Raw genomic sequence first — 16,746 nt, forward strand, 5'->3', positions numbered from 1 at the left:
AACTGACAAAAACAAAAATATAGGGAGCAAGAATAAGCTATTCAGTCAAAAATAGGCCTATATTCTTGCTTCTTGCTTTGCCACTACAGGTTGAATCTTAGCAGGACATCAGTTACCGTTGATAAGTTGTTTTAACAAAAGGGTCACCCTGCTTCCATGGGGAGAGAAATTTTCATGGCTTGAAATTCCAATAGAGTGGAAAAAAAGAACCAACAGGTATATCATTTTCCTTAAATCTGTGCAGGAAAAGCCAAAATTTTAGCATGCAATTATAGTACATGAGGAGTACATTTCATTCAAAAGAAACTTCATATGAATCTTTTTTCAGGAAGGTCACCCCATCACCGTCTTCTACCTACAGTTTTTTTTTTATATGTCATTTGAATTTTCAAATCTTCAGCTTCCTGAAAGAGGAGCATATTTCATAGTTAAAATTGCATGAAAAAAAAGAGAGAGAGAATAACCACAGCAACAAGAACATTCCCCAAAAGGAAACCCTTAAACTCACCCCACTGATTGGCTGTGTCCATAAAATCCATGTTCCAGAGCTAAGCAGAGGGATCTGAGGCTCTTGCATATGTCAGCCAGGTAACACTTGGTAGCATGATTCTCTACCGGCAGCTCGCTCCCCTTTAATCATTAGAAACGCTGGGCCATCAGGTTTATAGAAGTCACGATGAATGAAGTAGCTCTGTAAAAAGAAAACATTCTTTTAGCTCACTAACTACCCATGCCTTGCAATTTGTTTGTGACTTCTGCTAAGTGGGTGGCGGCACGATTTGGCCTGTCAGAACAGAGATTTGGGTTATGGGTCCTGACATCCCATCTAAATCAGTGACATTACAGAAGACTTTGTGCCCTCCCATTAGACAGATTTATTTTTTTGCTTTTTAATTTGAAAAGCTTTACCCTATACAATAGCACAGAGAATAAGATAATGAATCCCCATGTGCCCATCACCCAGCAAGGTAGGCTGAATAATAGCCCCCAAAGATACATGGCTCCTTAATCAGCGGAACGCATGAATGTTTCTTTATCTGGAAAAAGAGTCTTTCCAGATGTGATGAAGTTCAGGGTCTTGAGACAGACTGATTATCCTGGATTATCCAGGAGGACCCTACCATGTAATCACAAATATCCTTATAAGTGGGGGGTGCAGCGAGATTTGACTCAGACAAAAGGGAAGAAGGCCATGTGATGGATGCAGAGAGAAGCAGATGCTGTGCTGCTGGCTTTGAAGATGGAGCAAGGGGACCCGAACCAAGGGATACAAGGAAGGCTGCTTAAGACACTGGAAAAGGCAGAGAAATGGATTCCAGAGGCTTCTAGAGGGAGCAAGTCCCTGCAGCCACCTTGATTTCGGCCCAGGGAAAGTGATTTTGGACTTCTAACCTCTGGAGTTAACTGTAGGAGAATAAATGCGTGTTGTTTTAAGCCACCAAGTTTGTGGTAAAAGCAGCCATAAGAAACTAATACCACCAGTTTTGACAATCATTAACACACATCAACACACATCTTGGCCACACACACACACACACACGCACCCTCTCCACATTCATTCCTTCTATCCTAAACAATATATATTATATACACACATTAAAATAACAACTAAATATAGTATTAAGATATAGATTATTAATCTCTTATTGAGACTAACAATATGATTGTTGGAAAGTTTTAGTTCTTTACAACTGTGTGTGTGTGTGTCCTTAGGATTTATCCCATAAGAGCCATAAGTCAAAGTACTGTACTTTCAATTCATTGGAACAATTGTCTCTGGCTAAATCGCAGACTTAATAGACAACTAGCTTCATTTGTTTCATTTTATTTTCAATTTTTAATTGTTTTACAACTCTGTGAAAGCATCGCGTTGTTGCGAAGTTAAACCTGCACAAGAAAACACATTCAGAAAAGTGTGATGGCATTTCTGTTTCCTAAAGTTTACCTCTCTCATTGTATGTAACCATTTCTATTAACTTTCATTTCTCTTTACTTTTTGTAAAAAAAAAATATATATATATATATGCAAATATTTTATTTTTCTGTCTTTTTTTAGGTAAGGTGCCATGCTGTAGTTTACTGTCTTCATATAACAATGTATCTGGGAGATCACTATGCAGCAGTATGCAAAGATGTAGGGCTGTTCCTCACTTCTTTTTACAGAGCCACGGCATTTTCTAGTGTCAATTAATTAATTAAACTCATTCTATTTATAAACATTTGGCTCCTTTTCCATCTTTTCCTATTCTAACTGGAGCTGCAATGAATAGTTTGTGCATATAATCTTTTCATATTTTTGTTAGTGTATCCTTAGGCTAGATTCCTAGAAGTGTATATAACTTTGATAAACATCCCTAAGTTCCCCTCCAAAGGAGGTGTACCGTTTTTCATTCCTGCCTGCTGTGTATGAGAGTGCCTGTTTGCCAATAGGATATCTTATCGAACTGGAGAAATGGCACTGGAAAGCAGTTGATGATTGTAGCCAAAGGTTTTTCCCAAGAATTAAAAGAGCTTAATGACAAATCATCTCTGTAAAAAAAGAGATCCAGGGGCCTGCCTAGGGGTGTAGCAGTTAAGTTTGTGTGCTCTGCTTTGGCGGCCCAGGTTCACTGGGTCGGATCCCAGGCGCAAACCTATGCACCCCTTGTCAAGCCATGCAGTGGCAGGTATCCCACTTATAAAGTAGAGGAAGATGGGCATGGGTGTTACCTCAGGGCCAATCTTCCTCAGCAAAAAGAGGAGGATTGGCAGCAGATGTTAGTTCAGGGCTAACCTTCCTCAAAAACAAAAAGGCTACATTATAGGAAAAACCGACATCAAGCTGGCAACACCAAGATGTATCCCAGGAAATTTTATTTACTTCAAAGGAAAAAAGAAAAGACCTTTCAGGCATTGAGGCAAAAATCCCCTATTTGGCTGGACTCAACTTCCTATGTGCAATGCTGGAAGAGAGATTAACAGCGCACTTGACCACAGAGGAGAGAAACTGACACATATGGATTACGTACCTAACCAAACACACAATAGACAAGTATTAAAATTCATGAAATATAATTCCTACAGATCCTTTTCTAAGAAGATAAATGAGATAAATCTATTTATTTATAAAACTAAGCCTAAAACACCTTGAGATTCTGGTTACCAGATAGAATGTTAATGCCATAAAATATGAAAATTAGAAACAAAACTATCACCAACAAAAATAGGAAAGTAGAGAAAGTGGAAAGCTGCAGGGCAAATGGACTAAAGTCTTCATCTTTGATAAAGTTAGAAATATAAGCACTAAGAATAGTAACAGAATCACTCAAAATTTGGTTTATTAAAATATCTTGCTTTATAGATCTCACCTTATAACCATGTAAATACTTCAGATAATTATAAAACAAAATTAAATTTTATGAAACCTGTACTTAAAAATAAAAATAGACACAAATGGTATCTGACTGATGAAAAACCACCTAGGGAAGAACAATTCTGAGTGGCTATAAAACCAGTAATTTGTATGTCTTCAGTAGAACTGACTGAAGAGAAATAGAACCACAAAGGAAAAGTTTTAGCATTTTTTAGTAATTGTATTACTGGTGGTAGTGTTGGTATTGTTATTCTGAGACTGCTGGGTAATACAGGGTGAAGCAAAGAGTGATTACGTAATATAATCTAAGGAATTATTCCAAGTGTCTTTTTAAGATCTGGTAAATAAAGGGAATGAATCAAGCCTTAATCCCATCTTTCTGATACAAACTGTGCCACCATGTAACCCAATAAAAGATGATGAAAAGCCTCTTTTTTGTAGAAGTATTCCAGGTGATAAATGAAGAAGAATAGAATTAGAATGTCATCATTTTACAGCCCACAATGAATGAATAGATCTAAGCATTGGGTGTCAACACCTTCTACCACCTTAAAAAAGAGACACTCAGAGATTATGTATCTCTTCATGAAGACCGTGCATGCTGCCATCTACAAAGTGGTCTTGCCACCACCACCAACCCCCCAAAAATAAGAGCCAGAATATATAAATCCTATAGATCCAACAACTAATTTATTTGTGGGAGTATAGGTACCAGAGGAACATGTTGAACTATGACATTAGGAAGCAATCAGCAAAATCTAGACTGTGGAAAACATTACAGGAGAAATGACCCAAAAACTAAATTGCAAGGCGAAAGAGAGAGAGTTGAAGGGGCAGCTGAGAGCCTATAGATTAAAAGAGACTTAAACCCATCAAAATATGTGGATTTTATTTGAATCCTTATTGAAACAAAATTTTTATATCATTTATGAAATAATTGGAAAAAGGAAGAGAGAGAAGAGAGGAGGAGAAAGTGGAATAAACTAATTTCATAATGGGAAGTTAGTCCAAACTAGAGATTTAAAGGATTAAGTATATTACACAAAATTATAGTTAAAGTAATCCCTAGAAAGACTAAAAACTGAGTACAAACATTCCAAATTGCTAGCAGCCGTGTGCCCTTGAGTGCTCGTGTACACACACACATGCATGCACGGGAAACAAAGAACATTTCGCTTAGGAAAATACACTAAAATAAAGGAAGCATTAAAAAAATGAACAACATAATATAACTAAGATAAATTGTATTAGTCATACCAAATTTTAACAGGATAAACTCGTCTACCTCTGCAAAGAAAAGCTCTCAGCTGTGGTTCTAAGTAGAGCCCAACAGAAGGATGTGTGTAAGTGAAGACTCAAACTCAGGACAGTTGAAAATCAAAGAATGGACAAAGGTGCCCACATGCAAATGCAGACAAGGGGAAGCAAGCGTCACGGTCATAACATCAGACAAAGCGGAATTCAGGTACAGACACGATAAGAGAACCAAGAAAAGTGCTTTATGATGATGAGCGATAAAATACTCAAGGCAGATCTCATAGTGATGCATACCTGTGTGCCACGTATCATTGGACCAAAATGCACAGGGAAAGATGTACAGGAACACAAGGAGAAATACAGGCACATCAGCAAGGGAGACCAACGCACTGCTTTCAGATCGTGACACGTTGGGTAAGCAGACAAAATAAACAGATGACCCAAATCACATAAGAACAATGTAGATCTAATTAATATGCATCAAACTCTAAAGAGTGAAAACTAAGTATTCACCTTCTTTCCAAAGGCCAGTGAATGGCAGGCCTTCTAGTTATGGAATTTACCCTGAATATGTAACTCCAATATCACAGGAAAAAAACATTCACAGTAGTATTCATTGTGGCATTATTTGTAACAGCAAAATAATGGGAAAAACCGAAATCCCATACATATGAGATTGAATAAATAATTATGGTCATCATCCTGTCAAAGGAAAATGATGCTGATGTAGAGAAAAAGAAATCTCTATAAACTGATATGGAGTAATTTCAATGATGTATCACTAAGGCTGAGAAAGAAAAATCCAAGATACAAAAGATACACCCTTTGTATAGGAAAGAAGGAGAAATAAGAACCTACTATATATGTGCTTATTTTTGCATAAGGCTAAATCAGAAGCTAATACAATGTTACCTATTGAGAGTGAGTGGGAAGAGGTGGAAGAAATAGGGATGGGAACAAGGTTCCTCAGAATAGACCTTTACAAATAGTTTTGACTTTTGATCTATCTTAATGTTTTGCATATTCAAAAAACGAAATTAAATTAATATGAGTAGGGGAAAATCCTAAAACTAATTTTTAAAAACATGAACCTGGGGCTGGCCTGATGGCAGAGTGGTTAAGTTCACACAGTCCACTTTGGCAGCCCAGGGTTCACAGGTTCCTATCCTGGGCATGGATTTACACACCACTCATTAAGCCATGCTGTGGCGGCATCCCGCATATAAAATAGAGGAAGATTGGTACAGATGTTAGCTCAGGGCCAATCTTCCTTACCAAATAAATAAATAAATAAATAAAATTTAAAAATGAACCTGACTTTAGGAGAGGCAGATAATTTCACAGCTGAATTCTATCAAAATATTAAACAACAGTAACTTCAATGCTACTTAAACTACTCTAGCACATGGTAAGAAGAAAGAGTAAGAATCTCCCAGATTCTTTTCATAGCACCTAACACTAACATCTGACAGAGAGAGCACACACAAAAAAGAGAATTAGAGAACCGTTCAGTTATGAGTCTCAAGGCAAAAATAGTAAATGACCCATTTTCGAAAATAGATTTTAGCATCACATTAAAATAACAATGCCCGATGAGCAGGTGGGATTCATAGCAGGAATGCCAGGAATATTCATCTTAGGGAATAAAAGAATATATTTTGGCATTTTAGTAAATCAAGATAGGAATAGAAATCAAATTATCATCCTTATGGATGCCAGAAGACAGTGGGTAAAATTCAATATATATTTCTGTAATGGATGGGGAGGAACAGATGGGTGATTCCTTAATATTCGAATAAGAATATATACATCTTAATGATATAAATGTACTTATTTATTCATGTGTCTCTACAGAGTTGTATTCTATGTAAAAAGGAAGTATCTAATGACATGCAAAATGGGTGCCTCTTTCAAAATCTGGTTAATGAGCACATTCCATTTCCCTGGACACAGAAGAACCAGCAAAAGTTTAGGGCACAGCATAAGCCAATGAAATCTCAGCCCTAGATATTTGCTGGAGCTATTGAGAAAGAGGTTTCCCTCCTCTGAAGTGTTGTTAGTAGGATCTTTGAACTGTGACTACAGAGGCAGACCAACCTTGAGAGTTACGCAGAATCCAGCTGGAGCTGTCGAAATGAACTGGCGTTCAGAGAATCCTATCCAACCTCTGTGTCAACACACCTGGTCATAGACTGATCATGGTTTAATTAGCTCATTTCTAATAGGACTTGAAAGGCATTAAGCCAGATTCAGCACTTCCAGAATATATAAGAAATTCCTGTAAGTCAGCAAGACAAAGATAGGAAACCCAATTTTTAAAAAAAGATAAAGGATATTAACAGATAACTCACATAAAAACTAACGGGAGTAATGCTCCGCCTCTCTAATTATCAGGGAAAAACAAATTAAAACAAAACCAGGCACTATTTTACCCTCCTTGGTTCTCAATAATTAGAAATTTGAGAACCCTACACTCTGGTGAGGGTGTTGGAAAATAAGAGCCGTCATATACAGCTGGTGGGGCTACCAGTGTGCACAGCCATCGGAGAAGAACCCGGCAGTATTCTTGAAACTGAGTGTGCAGATGCCCTAGGGCACAGCAATTCCAGCCTGCATGGAAGTACCCCCACAATAACTGAGTCACGAGTGCAAAGAGAGATGTCAACTGGTGAGCGGTGCAAAGCACTGCTTCCAGCAGTAAGAGACTAGACATTTGGTGTCCATCCAAATGTGAACTGCAAATAAAATGGAACACTACGCAACGGTTAGATGAAATTAACCAGCATCAGGTTTAGCCAAGTGGATAGATCTCAAAAATAAAACATTGAGTGAAAAAGTAAGGAACAAAATGAGATTTAAAGCACAATGCTATTTAAGTAGGTTTTTCAAAACATAAAACACTATGCTTTTGAGGTGTACTTATACATGTAAATAAAAGGATGGAAGGTCAGTTGGAAGTGTGTACATTAAATATATGAAAAGAGGAAGAAAAATGAGACTGGGTATCATAAATGAAGGGAGAAATAAAATTTTAAAAATTTAAATAGCCATATACAGACTGAGGATATGCCATAAATCGAGGAATGTGATCAACTTGATCCCGTTCAACAAGGTCAAAAATCAATAATCTTTAGGTCATAAAGCCAATCTTGTTTTTCTAATTTAATTGAAATACCTATAAATAATGATAGTCGTGATTTGGAGTTACAAAACAAGAAACTAAAAATATTCCTCCAAAAATAAATGGACCGACAGAGGGTAACATATTAGCTCAATGAAATGTCTTCAGCCCCTGAAAATTGCTATTAAGATTATAACGTATAAGTAAAAGTTGTTAATTAATATATGGAGAACTAGTTTTGAAAATAGAATGCAAAGAATCACATTTCAACTGAGTAAAATGTTAAACGAAAGATTAAAATGCGCACAAACAAAACAACCCACTCAAAAATTTAAAATTTGTGAGCTTAATGGATGCGTGTGGGATCGTGGATGAAATTACCTTTAATGAAAAAATTTTTTAAAATTAATAACAAATGTGAGAATGAATAATAGCAAGAAAGAGGAATTAAAAATAAACTGAGAAATACATGAAAATTGGTTTTTGTAGCAACTCTTTCTGGGTTTTGTCTTGCTTGCTCATCTGACTGTTTTGTGTAATTGCGGAGAAATACATGTGACATGAAGTTTATCATCTTAACTATTTTTAAGTATACAATTCAGTGGCATTAAGTAGGCTCACATTTTTGTGCAGCCATTACCACCATCCATCTCTAGAGCTCTTCATCTTGCAAAACTGTAATTCTGTACCCGTTAAACAATAACTGTGTTTTCCGCTCCCCTCCGCCCCGGGCAACCACTTTCTCCTTTCTATCTCCGTGAATCTGACTACTCTAGGGATCTCATATAAGTGGAATCATGCATTTGTCCTTTTGTGACTGGCTTATGTCACTCAGCGTAATGTCCTTGAGGTTCATCCATGTGGTAGAATGGGTCAGAATTTCCTTCCCTTTTAAGGCTGAATAATATTTCATTGTATGTATGTACTACCCGTTCATCTGTCAGTGGACACTTGGGATGCTTCCCCCTCTTGGTTATCAGTGTCACTACCCACTACGAATGTATTCTGAGATCCCAAAACTCTAAAGGCCTCCTGAAGAGATAAGGCAGCATCTCTGCCTCTGGGATACTTTGTAATAGAGTTGAGAAGGCAACATATGCACAGGAGAGAAGAGAGGGAGGGACAGGAAAAGAGAAGGAAGGAAGGAAGGAAGGAAGGAAGGAAGAAGGGAGGGAGGGAGATAGAGAGGGAGTCAAACTAGGTTCCTAGTCTTGAAGCGCTTTGCTCACTCAAAATGCTCTTCAGGTTCAATGGCAGTGTGGAATTGGAGGGTTTTAAATAATACAAGGATTCCTATGGAGGTTGAGTGGGAGGTGGGGTCTTGAGTGCTCAATTAGAAGCATTTTTTCAAGTGCCTAGAGCCCAAAATTGACTAACACCACTGGCTCAGCTGCCAGACTGCATGGGTTTGAAACCCTATTATGCAACTTAATAACTGCGTGACCTTGGGCAAGTCATTTAATCTCTTTAGGCCTCAGTTTCTTCATCAGTAAAACGGAAATAATAATAATATCTACCTGTGTTGGAAAAACTCAGCCTTTCCTTCTGTGTTTTTCCTTTAGTCTCACATGACTACGACATTCACAACACTTCTGACACTTCTGGCCACCAAATGTGTGTGAGGGTTTTCCTACACCAAGCAATTCTGTGACACTGGCTGGGTGTCCTACAATTTAACTCATTCTGACACTATCTACCTAGAAATAGCATCAGATCCCCCAGGATAAGGGCTCAGTCCCACAAGACTGCCCCCAACTTCAGATGCCAATTGTAAGTAGTAGGTCTCTGGGTTACCCACAACTTCTGTCCAACTTGGCTACAAATTGGAGGTTCCTGTGACCTCCTTCCCCTTGAATTATTTGCTAGAACAGCCAACAGAACTCAGGGAAACACTTCATTTACCAGATTATTAAATGATATATAAAGGATACAGATGAACAGCCAGATAAAGAGATACATGGGGCGAGGTCTGGGAGGGTCCCAAGAGTGGGAGCTTCTGTCGCCATGGAGTTGGGGCGTGCCATCTTCCCACTATGTGGATATGTTTTCCAACCTGGAATCTCCCAGAACTCCATAGTATTGGGATATTATGGAGGCTTTCTCACATAAGCATAAGCAATTATTAAGTCCATTTCCAGCCCTTCTTTCTTTCCTAGAGAAGTAGGAGGGAGGGACGCTGAAAACTCCAAGCTTCTCATCATGGTCTTTCTGGTGATCAGCCCCAAGCCATCCAGGAACCCACCCAGAGTCACCTCATTAGAACAAGAGATGCTCTTAGTGCTTTTACCACTCAGGAATTTACAATGGTTTCAGGAGCCTGTGTCAGGAACCAGAGGCAGAGTCCAACATATAGATTTCTTATTATTTCACAATATCTTATAAGGGTGCTGTGAAAATTAAATGCGTTATCATATACAAAAGGACTTAGAACAGTGCTTGGCACATAGGAAGCCCTATGCATTAGCTACCATTTTAATTGTATGGAAGAATAGTGCTTACACTATAAGTTTCAGACATGTTCTCTTGGCACTGAATTTAGATCTCCTAAAATATATATCCAGATATCAAGCCCTCTCTGCAGAGAGAGAGATAAATTAAGAGCAGCAATAAATGCTTTCTCCCTAAGGAAACTTGCCTCTTCTACTATTTGACTTTCATCAGAGAGCATTCAATGATTTGCATCTTCCTGGTCCCCTTTCTACCCAGTCTTGGATATTCACAGAAGCTGGAAGTAAGGATTGGAAAACCGATCTTAGCTTAGTTTCCTGTTCTTGTCTTTTAATGTTTTCTCCTGAAGTTCAAAGTTACATAGTTGTTTGAAGACAGACTTCAGCCTAAGATTTCTGACTTTTTCAGTCAACGGATGAGGCAATCCTTCCTTCTGTAAGCCAAATAGCTATTTTCTTTTCGGTAATAATATTATAATGATGAGTCCTCTCTTTACTCTGTATAGCACTTAAAGTTAAGAATATCTGAATAGGCCTATTGTCTGATTTTTAACTGTCAAAAATAGAATGATCCCATATCCCTCTTGACCCCTTCCATGCCTGGTAAAGAATATTTTCTGTTCAACATCAGGAAATACCATTAAAATTTATGAGTGCCATGCGGGAAACTTTAGAGGTGATAAAGTATTCTAGATCTTGATTATAATGACGGTTACCCAACTGTAACCGTCTGTCCAAACATGGTAAAACTGTACACTTGAAAATGGTTAACTTTATTATATGTAAATTATTCCACAATAAAGTGAATTTTTGAAAAACTCATAGAACAGAATTCTTAGAATGTGAGCTTTTGATTGAATATAAATTATAACTCAATAAAGTTAACATAAAAATATTAAATCACTACCTACAAAAACAATGATGAGTTCTAGAGTCTAGAGCATTAAGGGAGGGAGTGAAATGGGTCAAACTTGGAAAAAGAAAAAGAGCAGGAAAAAATATTAGGAGGCCAGCAACCACTCCCACAAAAGTAGTGGCTGCCACCTAGTACAGAGCTCTGAGAGGCAGGCACTGTTACACAATGTAGATGCCATGTCAGCTACAGATGAGAAGAATTTAGCACACCTTGCATAGCGGCCCGATGATGTAAGTAGTATATCATCTTTCTAGTGTGTGATAAATCTCTGGTCCTGATACTTTCTTCAGTAATTAAAAAGTTTATGTTACAATGGAATACTACTCAGCCATAAAAAAGATGAAGTTGTGCCATTTGTGAAAACATGGATGGGCCTTGTGGGTATTATGCTAGCAAAATAAGTCAGACAGAAAGACAAATACTGTATGACTTCATTCATACATGGAAGATAAACAAAGAAACATGTAGATACAGGGAACAGATTTGTGGTTATCAGAGGGGAAGGGGGTGAAGAGAGCAAAAGGGGGAAAGGGGCACAAATGTATGGTGACAGATAAAAACTAGACTATAGGTGGCGAATACACAGTCTATACAGAAGCCAAAATATAATGATGTACCCCTGAAATTTATACAGTGTTATAAACGAATGTGACCTCAATAAAATAAATAAATACTTTTTAAAAATAAAAAGTTTGTATCACTTTTGGGGTGAACGTGATATTATTCCTGTGAAGGGTCTGTTGCATGTTTGTTTCACTTTCAGCTGGTGAGGAATGTTGGCTTCAGATGAACGTTGCCAAGGAACCGCTGAGCTTTGGCTCGAAGCTCTCCCGTGAAAGAAGTGCTGTGTTGAGTTCTTGGTTCCCTTGCTCAAGAGAAAGAAGGAAACTGCAGATAGCATTCTGGCGATTTCCCACAAGGAAATTTGAAGGATTTGCTTGCAAATGAATTCTAAAATGAGATTTATTTTAATAACTTGAGGGCATGGCTGTTTGCCCTAAAGATATCAAATTAGAGGCAGCCTGCTGACAGGTGGGCAGTGACCAGGGGCACTGAGACCTGGGAGAGGTGTGGAGTGGACAGGTACACCATGAACTCTATTTTCTGGAAATGTCTGGTCCACACTCAACATTTGTCAATTTATTGTTTGACCCTAAAGGGAATAAAGTGTTCTTAATCTAAAGTCTTGTAAATTCCTCTAAAGAACCAAAACAGGGAAGTGAAGAAAAAAGCTAAGGAGAGAGGATAATGTGCATTTTGGCAGGTATTACATAATCGCTTTTCCCTAGCGTTCAAGGGTAGAGCTCTCTCATAATGTGGATGAACTCAATTCAAAGGGAGTTTGCAAAGACAAAATATGACAAAAATGAATTGAGAGTGCTTACTCTAAAGAGAATAAATTATTATAAATATATGGTATCTTTTTCACGTTGAAGCTTACATTTTCCCATGTAATCAAATTAGCGGGATGACTCATGATTGGAAGTCTAGGGAGACTCAGGGATGCTTGGCTTGAGGTCGTCCTTTCACAGGTGCCCTCAACTCGACTGCCACAGGACCGTGGTTTCTAGAACAAGGTCAGATCTGCAGAAAGCACCCTCCCTTGGATGATTGATGGCTGAAGTGGCTTAGCGCTCCACAGTAGGCAGATCTGGGGATTTTTCCGTTTAATGCAGTCTGGAAACGCAGCTCCCCCAACCCCCGACAAGCTACCTATTTTGCAAACCACAGTGTTGTAGGGAAAAATCTCTGCTGTGGCGTTCTCCTGAGAGATGTCTGGCTTCATACCCCAACCAGCTAGTCAAACTCAGCCCCTAATTCCTCAGGTTGCATTGTGGCTACGGGGCACTCAAAACGTGGCTCGTGCAAGTTGAAACGTGCTATAAATATGCTGGATTTGGAAGACTCCATGGGAAAAAAAGAACGTAAAATATCTCACCGTATAGATTATATGTTGAGATGATCCTATTTTGGATACAGTGGGTTAAACTGAATATACTACTAAATTTAATATCACCTGCTTCATTATTTTTTAGTGTGGATATTAGAAAATTTTAATTACACATGTGCGTTGTATTATATTTATGTTGGACAACGCTGTCTGAAGGGGCTATAGGCCTTAATGGCCTCCAGTTTCTTCCTGAGCTTACTCACAAGTCCTTTTTTCCAGTATGTTCTCTGGCTGAGACAACCAGCATAGCAAACCTCTGTTGAGTCCATGTCTTCACATGATTTTCCTTAAAAAAATGAGTCTAAAGTAAGGTAATTAATTGGAGTCCAGTTGAATAAATAACAGAACAAAGTATCCTTTTCGGTCTAGATGAGTTTTGTGCTATATATTTTCTTTGATTAACTGTACTGTTTCATTTTCCTCTCTGCAAATATGAATCTGTGGTCTTTTATACACCTACCCTCCAACAAATCCATTTTCTCCTGGAACAAAATCCTAACACTTTCCACGACCTGCTGGGTCCTTCAAGCTCTGATGTCCACTTGTGTCTCCAGTCTCTTTTTAGGCCACTTTCTTTGCCCATCAAGCTCCTTGCACGTCAAGCTCCCTGCCCTTCTCTAAATGCACCAAAGCAGATCTCCAAACTAGGCTTTTTGCTCTCCTGGAATACTCAACCTTCCCCACCGGGACCCCACCATCCCTCCTCTCTTCTCCACCTGCTTATCTTAGCTGTATACACTGTAGCTTGTAGAGCAAGAGAAATCAAAAATTTTCCACAATAAAATAAATAAGAAATTAAAAATCTCATAGATGTAACAAAGATTTGATGAGTGAGATTCATGGCTAGAGTCCTTATTTTAAAAACGTATACCTTGCCCAGAATGTCATCCTATAGTAAGGACAGAGGGCACCTGTGTTAGGAAGTTACATCTGAAAATGAAGCAGAGATCTGAGATAGGAAGCTAAGTGTGGAAACGTGAAAAAAAAGGGGGGGGGGGAGAGAAAGATGCTCACAAGATGTTTGGGGAGTATTCTATTAACTGACTGTGGGTGATACTCCAAAAGTATATTGTTTATTTACATGTTTTGCTCGTTAAAAGATTTGTGTCATCCTTTGTAAGTGTCTTGTTAATTTCATTTATTTATTTGCTAAAGAGTTTTTACCCTGGTCTGAAAGTATCTTGTTTATTTACCTATTCAGTTGTTTCTTGCAAATCAGAATGTGTCACTTCTTTGCAGAAAATCATCCAATTAGTCCCTTGTCAACATGATGAGTAAAAGCCAATTCTTCACCCTGGCTTGCCAGCCTCTCTGACCTCATCACATCCCACTCACCCCTTGCCAACCACACTCCAGCCACAGAGGACTTCTTTCTTCTGCAGAACACTGAGAATTTATTCCTAAATTAGAACTTTGCACAGGCTGTTCCCTCAGCCATGAATGCACTTCTTCCTGATTTCAGCATGGCCCATGGTTGCTTGATAGTCAGATGCAGCTCAAAGGTCACCTCCTCAAGGAGGTGCTCCCTCACTCCCAGTCTATGGTAGTCACTTTCCACCACAGCATCTTCCCGGTGTCTTCTGTTCAACCCGATCTGATACTTTCTCATGTGTTCCTCTCCTGTTTCGTTGACTACAACGTAAGCTCCCACAGAGCAGGAACATTGCTCCATCTTCAGAACCTGAAAATAGCACAGGGGGAAACTGTACTTCCACTAAAGGGGTATAGGAATTGGAAAAGAGTCTGTCACGCTTAAAAGATGAAACGATAGTGTGCATAGAAAATCCATAGTTACTGATAGGAGAACTTAGCAAATTTGCTGGATACAAAAATCAATTTGCAGATGTCAATGATAGTCTATATTCTTGCAACACAACTTAGAAATGATGTTTTAGAAGATATCATCCACAATAGTATAAAAGATATGTTGTACAAGAAATGTGCTTTGTGATTAATAACCCAGGACAGAATCTTGTGAATAATTCACATTTTCTTTTAATTCGATAATATTCAAAGTCATCGCTACGACATCCCTTTAGTGAACATACATGCTGGTGTTTAAGGGGAGAGACTAGTCCTTATTTACTGAAGTGCGATTTTACAGCTAGATCTGCCTTTCTCCTAATTACTCTAACCATGGATAAAATTACATTAAGGAAGAAGGCCGAGGACAGAAGAACAAACTACAGATAGTGCATATGCATCTATGTTTTAGGGGGTGCAAAAATTATGCCACAAAAATCCCTTGTGGGATGACACTAAATAAAAATAACTAAATAAGAGACAAAGAAACAAGGCAAATTAGATTTGCAATAATGTTATTCAAGTTAAAATATTCTTAAAATTATAAATACCATATATTATAATTTAATCAAATGAGGTCTATTTAAGTTTATTTTAATAATATATTTTTGTTAGCCTTGCTAATATTGGCCATTGAGTCAAGGTGATATTACTCAACAAAATACTGATAACATTGAAATCACAATGACAAAATATGTAATGCTGTAAGTGGAGTCCCAGTTGTGTAAAATGCAGATTAAATTATTATCAGCATTATCGTCAGCTGTGTTCCTTAAGTGAGCACCATCTGTCTTGTGTGTCCTGTGATCCTGTGTTCAAATCTTGGCTTTGCTTCTTAGCAGCTGTGTGATCTTGTGCCAGCTATCTAACCTCTCTGGACCTCAGCTCCACATCTGTAAAAATGGAGTCATAACACCTACTTCATAGGGTTGTTGTGTGTGAAGACTAAATGAGTGAAAACATATAAAGCCCAGAAGAAGCCTGGCACATAGTAGGCATATGATAAATGTTAGCTATCACCGTCACACCACTGGAAATCTGAACACCACTGAGGGATCAAGTCCAGTTATCTGAGATGGAAGGCAACTCTCCCACTGAGCTTCAGGGAGCCTTGGTGGCTGCTTTCCCCGTATATAGAAGCAGCAGCTACTGCCACCACGGGCCACTTCGAGGGAAAGCCTAGCCTGGTGCTTCTTCCTCACTCCCCAGCTGTTTTTCCCAGAGAAAGGACCACAGGACCACTCACTCCTCACTCTGTGTGTCTCCTCTTCCACCTAAGAAAATCGCCAGCCCAGAGACTCGACGCTTCTTGTCCTTGCATCTTTCCTGTAGGAGAGACTGAACCAAACAGCACTGGTGGCCAGCGTCTCAGTTCTTCATCCTGCGACAGTTGACCTTGCCCGAGCTTCTTGTGACTGTAACGAAGCAGAAACTAAGAAGCAGTCACTTCATGGGGTAAAAACTGAGAGGCTGTAACACGCTTCTGAGAGCCTTACCCGACTCTGCCTCGCTGCTCGGCCCCTTCCTTCACAATCTCCATCAGTAGTGAACTTATTATCACAGCCACGTGTCAGTCGAGAGGCACACAGTAACTTATTAAATCTGCCATGCTGGGTCTCCCTAAAAAAAGTCATGCACGCACACAGACACACAGATAAAAAGACACACAAACAGAGTCACTGCCTAAAATCTAAGGTATTTATTATCTCAATCTTAGTGCAGGTGGGATAGAGCTATGAAGTTTTAAGGATAACTGAATGGCGCCCTCTCTATTTAGATCAAAAGGTGGTTGATGGAGCATTTTGAAAATTAAGAGACTATTCAGGAGACATCTAGACTTTTGTTTCTTTCCTAAATTATGGGACCATCATTTGGGAAAATTTTGTCTTAAGAAGCAGA

This window comes from Equus przewalskii, chromosome 5 (genome assembly GCF_037783145.1).
Source record: "Equus przewalskii isolate Varuska chromosome 5, EquPr2, whole genome shotgun sequence".
NCBI classification, from domain to species: Eukaryota; Metazoa; Chordata; class Mammalia; order Perissodactyla; family Equidae; genus Equus; species Equus przewalskii.